Raw genomic sequence first — 15,679 nt, 5'->3', positions numbered from 1 at the left:
TTCCTGGTGAATTGACTATTTGCACAACTTGTAGCAGTTTTAAAATATGTGGTTTTCCTGTTCAGTGGCTGAAATAAAAAATTCATTATAGGCACAGCTCCACTCCTTGTATCAGATGTATCATTGTCCATAATTAAATGGATGCATTTGACGACAAATATGTAATACAATTTAAGTTTCACGTGGTTGCCACTGCATATGCCATCTTTTCTTTCCAAATCTATTGCTAAGGTCAGTGTGAGGTATGTCCTTGAGTAAAAATGAGGAATTTTTGAAAACCTGAAATGATCAAAATAAGACCTATTTACGTATCTCACAGCGGATGAGAAGTAAAAATGTGAACTATATATAAAGTGGCCAGCAGTGGTGGAATTGAACTCTTAAAAATTTTAACCCACTAGGGAGCACTTTGTGTTATGGTGGGAAGGGCCATATGCTGTAACTTTTCTTGCCTTTGACATGATTTGAAGACTGTTCTTACTGTTCTGATTTTGTGGAAATATTGCTGTATAATTACAGTGGTAACTTCTTCATAAGTGCTCAATTCTGTTACACTTGTGTAAATAATTTTTACTCAAGTCGTAATGCGGAAGCTGAGAAAGGATGACTGTGAACCTGCCCGTAGAATTTCCTCGGGGGAGTAGGGACTTTTTTTTAAGAGACAAGATTCTGAGAAGGGAAATAAGGTTTCTTGCAGAAAGTTTGAGCTAACTGGCAGTACGGGAAAGATGAAAATGTAAAATCCAATATTGGGTCAAAACTGCTTCTGCTAATATTTCGCTTGCATTAGCTGAATGTAAAGACAACATCGTGTTTTATTGTTTTTTAACTGATTTTGCTTACCACTGGCAGGGAAGGAAGTCAGTAAAAGGGAACTGGTATTTTCTTACACACACTGTGTCTTGAGGAGAAGAATAAATAAATGTAACATGTTTTTTTCTGTGAGGGTGCATATCTGCAACAACATGAGAAATTTTACTGCTTATTTTAATAATTAAAAATGTGTGGGTTTTTTGTGTGTGTGTGTTTTTCTATGTTGTAATTTGTACTGGTTGCAGTATCAGTTTTTAGTTCTGTCTTGTTGATTTGTTTACGATACCAGGTGATACCAACCACTCTTACGCCACGCTGGTAATGGGTTCTGTGGCTTTTGCTGTGCTAAGCTTCTGATATTGTGTTGAACAGGCAGCTAAAATTATTTATTTAGGCTGGCTTAGGGTCAGCTACAAAAATTGAACATATTGTTGCCTTAGAGAACTTCTTTTGTTTTTGTTTTTTATTCAATCAATAGTTTACATAAGGTGGCAGGAATATTTTCTAGACTTTGGGAACTTGGAATATTTGCCCTTGCATGTGATTGAAATTTGCGTATAATTATACCTGTGGGAATGAACTTGCATAGGTGACAACAAGGGCCTTGTGCTAGAGAGCCAAGGGTTTATTCTTCAGTGACAGGTTTGCCAGAAGTGTACTAAACAAATCACTTGAGCTTCAGTTCCTCATTTTCTTAGCTGTAAAATGGGGTCAATCATCATTATTTTCTCCATATGCAAAATTCAGATTCATTGGCATTTGTAGATTGTGTTGAGAAAATAAATATATTTATGTATTTAATTTCATAAAACATAAATAAAATGCCTGCTTCTCTCTACCAATGTGAATTAATGCTGAAATTGTAAAAAAATGCTAGAGAGAACTTGCCTATTAAAACATTGAGGCAGTGGCCTTTTGCTATTTTATTAAACAAGAATCAACCTAGATTATTTTGAGTTAGCAGTATTTTTGTCTGCTTTTGTTATGAGATAAAACACGAAGTATTGACTTAACTTCACATTTCACAGGAGAAGAATTAAAAATTATCCCTGTGAAGGTTGACTATGGAGTTACTCTTTGAAATTCTAATTTAACACTTCAGTAATGGGTCAAGCCTGTTCTGAATCCTCTGTGGGATTATTTGATTTGCTGTCTGGTTAACCTCAAGGAAAATGGGATGTCTTTAAATTACTAGAGGTGCTAGCTATCACCTTATAATGGAACCAAAAGGGAAAACTTGTTGTTTTAAATTAGGATTGTGACCTGATGACTAAGACCTTGTATGAATGGGGCTTATTTTTAAGATCTAACTTAAGGTTGAAATTGTAGGGTGGTGATTTGGGGTTTGTATTTTGTTGTTTTTTGGGTTTGGGGCTTTTTTTTTTACTCACCATTAGCTTTCTAATTGGAGATTAATATAATTGGAGGATAAGGGGGAAATGTCCTCTTTAACTGTGGGGGAGTTGGGGTTGGGGTTTTACTGTTTGATTTGTCTTCCATGTTATTTACACATGGAGATGTTTTTATTTTGTGTTTCTTCTATTTGCATGAATGTTTTGTACCCCAGCAGGAGGAATCTGTATTTTTTCCTAATAAAATTGATTATTAAATTAAATTCATGTGACTGGAACTGAAGGGAGTTCTGCTTTTTTATAAGTAGGTAAAGAAGCAGCTTGTATATTTTGCAAGTTTATGCATGTAAAGTTTATCCTGCCAAAACATTTAAAATTAATTTGGAAATTGCTGAAATACAAGTACTCAACTGCTTTATGCTGTGTCATACATGAAGGGAGTATTTGGCAGTTATTTAGTAAATTGAATTTGGGGGGGTAAAAGCAGGGAGATTTCAGCTAAAAATTAATTTGCTCTAACATTTTACTTCTCACTATTTTGTATTGGAAATTTGTTGCATATTGCTGTTATATTTTTTTCAGTCACACTTCACCTTTAAAAGTCATATAACAAGTCATATCTCAGCAGATTGCATATTTCTCTGTCTTGCAAGTCAGGCTGAATTTTAAAAAAAATATATAGTTTGTGATGCCATAGAATATAAATTAAGACAATGAAAAGCTTAGCATAATGCATCATTTTTAATGATGAGGGGTATTGAATGGAGACAAGCTGTGCAATGTGCATTGCTTATACTGAGAAAATTCACAAGACTTTTTGACATCAGTTTTGACATGAGTCGTGGGCTCAGCTCCAGCACTGTTCTGAGTGTAGCCTGTCCTACAGAACTTTCCATTGCCAATCTGCCACACACCACGTGCTGTATTTCACTTAAGATTTCTGATTTGAGTAACTGAGTCTATACATAGTTTGAATTGCATATTTAGCAGAATTTACTTACTGTTGCTTCTGAGAATTTTTTGTTCCTTTTTCTAATTAATGCAGCTATATTTATTATGGTGTAGTTTGATATGTATCAATTTGAAATCAAGTTTAAATTTTCCATAGTATTTTCATTTCATTTTTCATAATATTTCAATGTATTTTATCACGTTTCTGAAGTTGGTAATTGATATGGAAATGAACGTCTTGACCAAGTCTTAGGATTTGCAATTTTGGGAGGAAATACTTGGTAAAACAGCATAGTCATCAGTTTCATACACATGTGGGGGAAGGGAATTTTTTTGGGATATGGAAGTTTTTTTGTGCTTTTTAAGAGCTGACACGTATGTAACTAACATAGTGCAATAAGGTTTATAAAGAGAGAAAGGAGGCACGTTTATTTTACAGTATTTTGATCAAAGGTTTGTTTACAAAAGGAAAAAAAGAGACCTGTCTACTGCATTAAAATGGATGTAATGAAGTGCTAGTTGCAGCAGAAGCAGGCAGGGCTGGGCTTGCAAGCCTCTATCTGAAGAATTGCTAGCATGCATGAGCTGAACTGCTTGTCCACTTCAAGCTGGATAGCTTTCTGGTGATAGGAGAGGTCCTACAGCCACCCATTTGCTGGTTACTAAAAATAATGGTGCTGGGGTATGGCAACTGCAGAAGCACAGCCCCAAAAGACCTCTGCAACCCTCCAAACACTAAGATTTAGTAAGTAAACTGTTAAATCAAAACACACCATGTCTGTGGTAGGCAGAGTTACAGGCCAGCTCATCTCCCGAGTCTGACTTGGGCAGCATTCCCTGGAGGTCACTCATTCGAGCTTTTGGGGAAGAGGGTGGCTTAGAGAAAACTTGTTAGGGAGTGTTTTATCTGCTTCTCTTGTTTTTCCTAGTGGGGAAAAATTAATCAAAGTGTCTTAGGGGAGTGTGGGGAGTCAGTCAATGGCTAGACAGAAACTTCAAAGTATTACTGTGAAACAGAAATCCTCAGATTGGGACTCCTATGAAGAGTGAAGGAAGAGTGATTTTATTATTGACAGATGAAGTCCATCTTGATTTGTCTTCCCCTTAGCTGTGAAATGACCCTTCAGAAGGTGAAAGGTGACTCAAACTCTGATTAGATGAGATTTGGAGGTTTCCTGAATATAAGGTTACATGTTTTGCCAAATGATATGGCCACAAATCCTCAGTCTTTCTCTAAAATTCCAACTTGGCTCAAAGAAGAAAAAAAAGAATACCACATAATAACCTAATTTACAGACTGTTTCATGTGACAGTGTTTTGTTTTTGCTAGCTACTGTTTTCTCTCAATTTTAGTTTTTAACAGTAGATCTGTAGTTTAAGCTGTATTTCAGGTGTGCCTTTTCTTCAGTATTTATGTACAAAACACCACTAAGAATAAATGAAGAAATGCAGATTTTTCTTTTTTTTTCAAGCTTGCTTATAGCACACATAGAGAAGTGATAAATATGTTCACTATCCAAATGGAAAACTTTTTCAGTATTGTAGGTATCGTTTGTCATGAAAGAACTAGTCACTCAGCAAACCATTTGTGTGGGTAATTCATAAGACATTTTCTCTTTGTGGTCACTGCATTTCCCCCAATGGCAACGACTGCTTTCATGTGAAACCAGTAGTAAGAACATGTATTGATGTATTTTTAATTTCGTTTAATGTAATTGAACACCTGGAAGTAGACAGGGCCATAATCATGTGAGCAGCCAGGTTTCCACAGAACCTCAATTTGCAAATGGCTACTACAGTTATTTAGTGTCTAATCTTTGTTCGTGATCCTCAATTTAGCGGCCTGTGCCATTGTTAGGGTTGGTTTGACATCTGGCCAATATTCCTAACAGCTTACTATTAAGTAGTTAGCATGCTTATTGCTCTGTGTGAAATTAATATATATTAAGATTCACAATGGTCTTGTGAGGTAGGGGTTGTACAGGAAAGTCAATGGCAGAAATTAGGGTAAGAGACTAAACTGAGTGTCTTCTAGATATTAATGAGAAAATCAGTAGGGTGATGACTAGCAGCAAATAAGATAGTTTAATTTGTAAGCATTGATAATAGCTCAGTCAACTGGGTTTCATTTGTAGAAGCAGACTGTCACAGAGCGAGAAGTTGGTAGCTCAGTAGTGTCTGTGCAAACAAGCTCCATCCTAGTGAACTTTTTGCCTTCCAGATCTGTGCTGTGTTTGTATTAGCCAGGTCTTTAAATACAGACTAAATGAACAAGAAAAATAACTCTTTGGCAAAAACTAAGATGAACACTTCATAAGGTGTTTAAGAAAAACAGTCTTGATTTCCCTCTCTCCCCCTGCCCTCTCCGCCTTCACAGTCTCTGCTTTCTGCTCATGTCCAGCTAAGATAATATAGTAAATGTCTGAGCTCTTGCAAGTAAGGCTGTCACATTGATGTTTAACTGACTTTGAAACACTGCAGCTGTAAAGGGGAAATGAATTCTGTTCTCTGTCAAAGCCTGTAAAAGAGTGTTTGTTTTAGCAGCTACTGAAGATGGAAGTGTTTATTCCATGACTGCATTGGTTGTCAAAGCTGGACATATTTTCCTGTATTAATAATATTTGGAATTTTTAATTAGTTATCATTTTCTGTTGGTTCTTGAAAGGAGTATTGAGATGCTGATCACTGTCTCAATCTTTTCAGCTCTTCTGAATCTTTTCAGCATTTGAATGGAAAGAAATAATGGAATTCCTTTAGGATGGGGGGTGTATGTGTGCACAGGCATGTGTGATTATGTATTATATAAAACTTTTAAAGCATTTGCAAATGTCTGATACTTTTTGATCCCAGGAGGCAGTAGCTTTTTGTGTGAGAGAGAGAGAGGGGCAGCTCTTCCAGTTCATCAGGTGATGGAGGACTGTACCTTATATGTATGAAACACAACTTATTACTCATCTTGTTTTTCCAGATGGCTTCTGCACAGACTTTTGTTCCTGATAGTGTTCTCTTGGTATGAAAAGACTGACCAGAATCTGGATGCTTACTGTTACTGAAACATATGTTGTGCTGTGTAATTTATTTCAAAAGTAGCTTACCGCATGCACTTACCAAACCCTAGCCATTCAACACAAACTAAATCCTTCTGAAGTGTTTCTGATGCATTGTTGCTATAGTGAGGGGGTTGGGGGGAAAGGTGAGGTAATGAAGTTGGAGTATTTTTGGTTTGTTTGGCTGTTTAAGACAGATCATCTAGAGCTGAAACTTAATTAAGTATAAGGGTTTGAAACTGGAAACAATAACCATGTTAAGTAAGCCTGTCACGATCTTGGCATCATTAGAAGAGAGAGCAAGCAGTGAGGGAAGCTGGATTTGTGCTGGTGTTGCTTCCAATGGTATGTAACTTACTAATTATCTTTGCTGTGAAATGGTTGGTAAAAAGCCAAAATACTGCTTCCCTAGTTCCCTAGGATCCTTGTTTTGAGAGGATTATACTTCCTAGTGTTTTTACAAGAATTACATGGATGCCAGAATGTTTCCCAAGTTTCTCTTTGATGATCGGTACAGTGTAACAGGGAAAGCTTACCAAAAATTACTGAGGAAGCGAGCAGGAGAGAGATAAAAAGGTGTGAGAATCTGATGTATCTTCCCTACCTTGGTCCTTTTTAGTCTGGTTTCTGAAGGAAGTGAAACCCATGAGATCATGACTGAGATAAAACATGTTTAGTGTGTCTGTGGGATAATGTGTGTGTGTGTTTACCCTTTTTACTTCCACTGCCCCAAAGGAACTGTGCTTCTACAGGGTATAAGAAATTACGTCATCAGGTATATGACTGTCATCCTGGTAGTGAAAGGACTGTACCTGTTGACAGCCCTCGTGTGGCATCAGAAAATCATTATGAAAGAGCAAAATCATAGATGGCTGAGGGCACAAAGTCGGTCAAGTGCATGTTTGTCAAGCTAAATTTCCATGCTCCTTACTCTCTGCATGTCAGCTGAGAATCTAAGCACCTTTTTATGTAGCAGAGGGATTATGGGGCTTAAGACTTTTTATATTAAAAATCAGAAGATAAGTTATGGGAAGACACTGTCTTATGTGCTTCAAAATCTGTTGAAAAAGACATGAATGATATTAATATAATCTTCTGAAATGTATACATGTATTCAAAATTTACAGCTCCCTTTCTTTATAGAAAAGTGTGAAAAACTCCATACACTGAGAAATTCAGGTTAAATATGCAAATAATAGATACTTACATTGTACAAAATTAAAATCACTACTGGTAGTTGTAGTCTTGTTTTTCATCTATGAATTAGCCATAATGTCATGTCTTAGCATCCTTTTTCTTTTTCCTCAGTCTCTTGATTTTCAAGGTAGAGGCAGAAAGAAAATGTATATTGTTCTCTGGCAGTGGATCAGTACAGGCCTTCATTTGTCCTTCCCCACATCTAACATAATGATTTTGACTGTCAGTGCTGCAAGTTGTTTGTTTCAGCCTCAGATAATCAATCCGATTAAATATCTTGGTAGTATTTGATATTATACAGAAAGCATTTGAAGTGGCAGTAATATTTCACTGAGCTTCTGCTCATGTGGAAAGCTTCATTTTAATAGTCTTGGTGATAACAAAAATTTAATGAAAAGAGGGAGCTATATGTATATATCTTTTGGCACAAGTGATTGTAGACTTAGACCACTATGAGAACTTTTCTTACGTGCTTAGTTGCTCTTTGGATTTATGTGAGATTTTTGATTTGTGCAGTTAGTTTATACTAAACTAACTAAAGTTGCTCAGTAAAATGATTGAGGGGAAAAGTTCTTTAAATGGTAACATGGTAGAGGCAAGTGTCACAAACTCAAGCTGTTACTGGCCAGTTTTGTGTACGTCAGATTTCTGTGTGGTAGAAGATGCCCTTGGTCAGGTCTGATACTCCTGGTGAGGCCAGTTTTAGCCTAGGCTTCATTATTTCTGAATTTCAGTGGAAATCTGAAATCTTCAGTGGAAGACTTTGCTTCAACTTACCTTATAAAATGACATCTAATAAAATTTTCCTCCTGGGGTTTTCCTTAGGAAAGCCCATCACTTTGCAGCTTCCACTGGGACTTAGCAAGTCCAGTGCCTGCTGCAGTGTCTTTGAAAGCCAAGAGTACTAGTTTTATCCCTTAAGTCTCTGTCTTGCCTTCTGCCTTGAAAGTCAGTTTCAGAGACACTAAAACTTTTCTACTTCATAACATCAGGGCAGAAATTAACTTTGCAAATTTAAAAGGATCCCAACAGCTGAACTAAATAAACTTAGTTTCTAGTGAAAACTTTCTTTCTTCACCTTTCTCAGCATTTAAATAAAATGCCACAGTGTGACTGGTATGTGAATAAATGCAGATTTAGCTTCCTGACTACAGCAGAAAAAATTCAGGCGTACTTTTTAAGGAATGGTTATTTAAAAGTAATGTGTTTTTGTTGCAACATGATTATATATTTAACAGGAAGCTAGGTTGGAGTCTTTATGACTAAGTCTTATTCCTACTGCTCCTTTGGTTTCCAGGAGATGGTGACTATAATGCTATATAAAATCTTCAGATAGGTAGCATAATCTTGGACAACTTCCTTTTTTTGTCCCATGGTACAAATGATTGCTCTCAATCATTATTTTATAAAGAAACAAATTAATTTCAAAACCTATATCAATATAATATTTTCATTTTCCTTCCAACTTATTGTTAGTCCGTATTGACTGTAAGAAGATGGTAAATGGGACCACATCCTGAGGTTTTTGTGCTTCGTGTGCTCAAGTACAAAGTGTAAATGGAACTCATGTTTGATGTAGACGAAGAACATTGGTTTTTTAAATCACTAAGATATACCAAAATAATTAACTCTTTGAGATGGAATCAAGCTGGGAATTATTGGGAGGAATTTTTTCTTCCCTCTTGCATATGTTTTTAAAATACTTTTCTTATTGACAAAGGTAAGTATATAATGAATAGCAAGCATTCCTTGACCCCATGTCATTTGCTGCTTAGGAACAGTATTTACCTACAATAGCTGTAAAGGCTTGTATGAGTAATAACTCATGCAGTAACTCCAGGTAACTCTTTCTAAAAGCCTTGAGTGGAAAAGAAATAATTTGGTACAGAGTTTCGTTTGAGATTCAGGAGCATTAAGCATGAATATTTTTCTATGGCCCACCAGCCCTGTTCAATTACTTTGGTAGCAATGCAGATGTATGCATTTTATGATTGTTCTTTAAAATACCAGGAATGTTGCTGTCACTGTGCCTTTTACCATCATATATTACCATGATTTGACAGCTGACAAAACAAGCATGTGAAGGCTGACATTTGTGCCAGATGTCTTTCATTATATATTTTTACAGGCTTAATTTTTCATGTGTGCACTTTGTATTGGCAGCTTTAATATATTTTTCAGATGAAGCTTAATTGTTTTTCTTTTGTGCACATTTATATTTTAGTAGATTAAATTTTTACCACAAAATCTACTTGTGATTTAAATTGCTGTACAGAAAGTAAAAGCTTACTAAAAACATGACCTAAAAAGGTTCAACCATTCTTTAAACTTTAGAAAAGAGAATAGAAAGTACCTTATTCTGGTAGAGAAGCTTTTGACCACCTGAAGAACTTAACACTCCATTTTTCTTTTTAATTGCCTTTTGGTGGCTCTTGAGAAACTCATGTGATACTGCTTTAAGGAGCAGAGTCCTGTTATCCATAATCAAGTGTGTAATTTAAATTTTTTCACTGACTTAGCTAGATTTTGTTAATATATGTTATTTTATGGCAGTTTATGAATCCTTGACAAACGGGTGAAGTACTTTCTGATACTTTGTTTCCTAATGTGTCTGGGAAGTGCCTCCTAAGAAGGAACTAAATGCAGTGGAGTCCTTTGGTGATCCCGTAGCTCGTGCTCTACACTCACACCAGCTCTCAGCCCCTTTACACAAGAGTATCTTAGGAAATGGTAGTGGAGGGTAAGAAACATTTAATGCTTTAACGAGTGTCAGAAGTTAAGTAGAGTAGAAGTAAGTCAGGTTTTTATTTTCCTTTTCTCAAAGATAGCGAGACACCTGATAAATGCTTGTTACATATGAGGATGAGATTATGGTGTTGGACATTTTTTTTTACAGTCTGTGTTGATGAAAGGGAGATTCTGAAATAAGGAATAGTTACTACTGTGCATTTTCCTGCGGTGACAGGAGCTCAAGTTGTGAAATTGCCAACTTGCCCAAAGCAGATTATGGTTTTAAATACTTGTAGTAAGCACCAAGACTGTTCAGTGTGTTGTCTCAAGGTGATCTTCAGTCTCACTCAAAGATTCATCATGAATCTTATTCTAACAGGACTCTCTTGAGAATGTACTTGCAAAGGAAATGGTTTTGGTAAGTCAGTTCTTTGATGACCCCTGCCTGTTAGAAAATGAATGCTCCTAACCTGAAATTGAGCTGTCTGTAGTTGCAGCAGTGACCCTTTTTCCTCACTCCCATGTGGTGGCAAGATAAGCAAAAAAGAACAGAAACGGAATGATTTTGCCCTAATACATTTATGATCCTCTTCCAAATGAGATTTCATTTTGGAGAAAATGGTGGGAAAAAGACTTGTGGTTACAGCAATAAGATGGTAAGACTATCATCTAAAGTCTGCTGAAAATGATGGAATAAAATTTAATGTGTGTTTTTCAAACAATAAATGTAATTGTTGACTCATTTATTTATTTCCTTTTCCATAATGTCTCACCCACATACACACACTTGTTTTGCTTCACTCAACTTTACAAGACTATGTTTACACCTAATGTTGTTGCTGTAATCCTGTCCTTACTTCTCTCAACTCCCTTAAGAGCTTTCAAATAATGGTTTGAAATGTTAACACTTCCTCTTTTGAAAAATATTTTTCCTCAGCTTTCCAAATGAGCACCACTTTGAATTGTACTTATGATACTTTTAATTTTTCAGCATTTAAGAAACCAAAATGGAGTGCTGTTATCCTTTGTTTCTTTTTGGTAACAGAAACCATAATAATGAATAGGACCTAATTTGTGCCAGCAGAACTGGTAATGTTATCTGCATACATTTGAACACCATTCAGAATACTAGTCTTAACAAAAATCTTCTCTCATCTCCCTTTCCTAAATGCAGAATTTTTGTGCATTTTAATATAATACAGTCACGGAGATAAATGAGAATTTTGAACTGCAGAAAGGCTTTAAAAACTTAAGATACTTGTTTATTCTACCCAAGTAACAAATGTTTTTGGCAGAGAGACTGTTATGGCATGTTAGTTCCGTTGTAAATATATTAATTTGTATATTTGACTACAGATACTATGATGGATATTTTTATAACCATACTTTAAGGATATGTTTTATTCTAAGATATTACAATCTAAAAGTTCATAAATTTTTGTTGTACTGTTTATATCCCTAATAACCAGGAAATTCTAAATGAAGACTGACTCTTATTTTTCATGTGAGTGTATTCTAAGGCTTTTGTTTCCAGATCTTCTAAACTGAGAGCTGAAGCAGCGATTTCAATACTCATGAATTTCTGTGTTTATTTTAGTATGGCATTGTTTCAACATAATTATGTGAATTAAGTGTTTATATCCTTTCCATATATCTCTGGATTTGGTCAATAGAAGAAGTTAAAAGTCCAGCCTCTTGGGATTCCAATAACCAGGTAAATAAATAAATAGTCATAAACTGGCAGAAGCAGAGAGATTGGGGTATTGCATCTATTGCTGTTCTACAAATTAAATGAGTGTTTAGTGCTCTCCCAAGTGTAATACACAAATGGATGTTACTGAAATGTGCACTGTTATTATCAGGCAAAAGATTTAAGAGAAAAAACCCTTAGAGTAACAATTCTACTTTTCACATAAATGCATTTTATTCTTCTCCTCTACATGCTGTTTTCCTGTCCTTTTTCTATCTACTGGTGTTACATCACTTGCACACTTGGTTTTTAAAGGCTCTTGTGAAAGTATCACTCTATTACTTCCAGCTGAGTAAGTATTCAGTTGCACCTCATAAGCTTTCCAAGTCACGTCTTACAACAGTGACAACCCTGTTAGAAAAACAACAGAGTTTTTAAAGCCTCGTTCTCGCGCACCATGCTAGCGATGCTCAGAGCTGATTGTGGGCCTATCGATGAATGATGCTGCAGTAATTTCAATTATTCTATCCAGTGGTGATGTAGATGTTGATCGGTTTTCAGATACTAATCCTGTTCCTTAATATAGCAGTTGGCCACATGTGCGAGCTCGTCCTGTTAAGGAATGGCCTTCGGGGAAAACGAGTCCTGAAACATTTGGGCACAGAGGTTATGCATTTCCTAGGAACTGAAAAGTTAAAGAAGAAATGGTGGACAGTTTCAAAGGCAATGACAAAGTACCACTGGCCTATGTCAGTGAAAAGCAAACAAAACAGTCTTTGTAAGACAGAGTATTAGACTTATTTCTTCGATTGCATTTGGTAAAAACTGTCTTAAACTTTTAAACAAAACTCTTGGGCTATTCAAGTGCTGTCAGTAGTGGGAAAAAAATTGAAAGCAATATGCAAGGTGGTTTTTCTTCTAGCACAAGTTTGACTATTCAGCCTTAATGTCAACAACTTTTGTCACCAGGAATGTAATATAACCAACAGCAGAGTAAAATCTCAGCCTAGCTACTTAGGGATGATTCCCTTCCTGTTGTAAATTAGTGGGAATTCTTGTGAAAGAGGCTTTCCGCATCAGGAGTGCTTTGGAGAGTGTCAGCGCAGGCGTCAGCTGCCTTTCATCTGCCTGTCTTAACTGCATGTTATGTCCATCTTTGCTCTGAAAAGTTGTGCGTAAATAATTACCTGTCTTCCCACAAATAGCCCAACAGAATTGTGATAGGAAGGCCATCTTTGAATAGCCTATACACAAAAAGACAAGTGGGTTTTTCTGTGCATTTGGTTGTATTTGAAATTAGTTTTTGATGGGTTTTTTCTTTGAGCTGTTGTTCTTCAGCTCTGTAATTTCAGAAGACTGCCATACAGAAAGTTCAAATCTTCGTGGTAAACTACTAGTACTCTCAAGTCCATTTTAAAATACTTTTTTCTGCTGAATTATGGATGCTTGGTTTAATTACTTATCTTTAGCCAGACATTTTTGTCTGATAGGGCAAATTTCATGATCTGTTGGGAAAGTATGTTTAATTTAAGATCCAAGGATGCTTGTGAAGGACATGTGTGTGTGTTCAAACATAGGATTAAGAATAAATCATCTATGTTTTTTTCTTTTTGTCCTTTTTAAACTACAAAAATATGTTTCAGTGGATTTCCTCAATACTGTAATGTGTGGAAGCTTTGTACTTTTTTGTTCTACCTTGTTCTTAGCTTGCTTTTCATTGCATCTTTCATTTACTTTGGCTCCTATGAAATATGAGAGTCAGATTTCTAATGTACAGCATGTTGGAACAGGTTTTACTACATCTCCTTTCTTTCCATTTGTGTGTTTGGGTACAGGCAGGTTTGAGAGTTATCTACCTTTGCTTGCTGATTAGAACATTTCATTTCTTTGCAGGATTGAAAATATTTACTTCTGTACATTAATACAAATTTACCTGTTTTGAGCTTAACTTGTAGTTGTTACATGCTTTTGACTTTTGGTAGATATGACTAGCTTATTTAAAATTAACTTTTGGTCAGAAGTCAACAATATTGAGAGGAAAAGACCTCAAGCAAACCAGGTATATATTCCAACTCTTGGGGTGGCTAATATTTTCTGCTTACTGTCAGAAGCACTTCAGAACTACATTATCTTTCATGTCTTGCTCTTGCTTAAAATTCCTTTCCTCCCTTCCCTCATCCTTTTTTTTTTTTAGTTACTGATTTTTTTTTTTTGCATGTGCTTGTAGAAAACCTTAATGAGACATCTAGATTCGAGAGGTCAGGGTACTATTCAACTTGGCTGTAGAACTGTGGATTTTAAGTTTTGTGTGATAAGAAGAGTTTTCTTTGAATGTGAATTGTTGATATGGTAGTGTTCGTTGATGATGATGGCATTTTGAACACATCTGCTATCATGAGGATATGCTTGAGCCTTTATTGAAGCATAGTTGAGGGAATGGATTCTAATGGCACCCCTAATATGTATGCAAGGCCTTTCTAGGCCCAGTTATAGTCATTCGTGATTTTTTCTTTTCTGAGGGACTGCAAGGAGAAATGTTCTTAAAATTTGTTTATGTAGCTATTCTCTCATGGTGTTTATACATGGTGTTTCATAAAACCTTTCATTAGCTACCTTAAGACAAGCCAGAAGAAAAAAAAAATTGATAATAGTCTGTATTTAAAGTTTGCTTGTGGAGTAAGTTGTTTAGAGGACTCTTATATGTTTTACAGAAGCAAACCAAAATTATGCCATCTTTTTAATAAGAAAGCTAATTTTGCAAGTTGGAGCAGTTGCTGAGGTTGTTGAGGTTTCTAATACCTCGATCATGATGTCTGGCTTTATGTGAGCATTTTAGGTACTTTGGCTTAGTTATTTATGCCTTTTTTGTTTTTGGTTTTTTTTTTGGGTTTTTTTTACTGCCATGGCTCCTAAAAATGGAGACAGTAATATTTTGTTCCTTGACACACTTTTTTGCTTTACGGGGACATTGAGAACTCTTTAGGGAATTTTACAAAACTTGTGTAATTATAACCATGCACCAATTTGTTCATGTAAGAAACCAGGAAAGATACATGTTTGTTTCTGCAGCAGTGTAAACGGAAGGGTTGCAGCAGCCAGTCCCATGCTTAGTTCTCCAGGTTGAGCTGCTTGTGCAAAGGTATTGATCTTTAGCATGTTTAGCAATCTTTGCTGGTTGCCCCTTTGTACGTTTCAGGATTTGTCAGACATGGGATATGTTGCCCTGGAAAAGGGCTCATTTGACAGGAGGCTTCATGTTCTCCGCTTTGGGGCTTTTCCAAATATTATGAAGCACAGTTTAAGTTTTGCAGGAATGTTCAGGCAGTAATCTCAGTCTTAAGTTTTAACATATGTCGTATTAGTTGTTTGACTCGTAAGAGAAACCTGAATGTTTCAAGGTGTTTATTTGAAATCCTAGTTCACAAGGACACTTGTTTAAAAATCTGAAATATGTTGCATTTGTGTGACAAAGGATAGAAATTAATATGCTACCATATATTCTTGTTTATTAATACCATAAATTAATGGAAGCATAGTGTTTATTTAGAATAAAACAACAACAAATTCGGAACACTTAGTGGGAAAAAGAAATCTGTATCTTCTTTTTACAAAAAGTAATGAATTCTAAAACTGAGGGAGTGCTGGCATGCCTTTTCACTGTATCATAGAGTATGTTCTGTTTTTATATTAAATTCTGTACAAATCCCGTGATTACTTGAATTACTGGATTATCTTTTAAACCTTCTTGAGTGCATGGATGGGATGCACTGACATGTCACTTGCTGTGATCGTAGGAAACCCAGATAATGATGCTTTGAGTGGTCAAGTGAAACCTGCTGTGTGTTCTGTAGATAACAAAATTTAAAAGCACAAACCTTTAACTCCTCACTTATACCTGG

General features: G+C 35.8%; 1 protein-coding gene across 6 annotated transcripts in view; it reads left to right on the top strand.

Moving 5' to 3' along the window:
• NCOA2 (nuclear receptor coactivator 2) overlaps positions 1 to 15,679 on the top strand; it is a 184,580-nt gene that overhangs the window by 18,982 nt on the left and 149,919 nt on the right. The gene's annotated exons all lie outside the window — the stretch shown is intronic.

The sequence above is a fragment of the Poecile atricapillus genome, chromosome 2, assembly GCF_030490865.1.
Source record: "Poecile atricapillus isolate bPoeAtr1 chromosome 2, bPoeAtr1.hap1, whole genome shotgun sequence".
NCBI classification, from domain to species: Eukaryota; Metazoa; Chordata; class Aves; order Passeriformes; family Paridae; genus Poecile; species Poecile atricapillus.
This window is presented reverse-complemented; position numbering and strand designations above follow the sequence as displayed.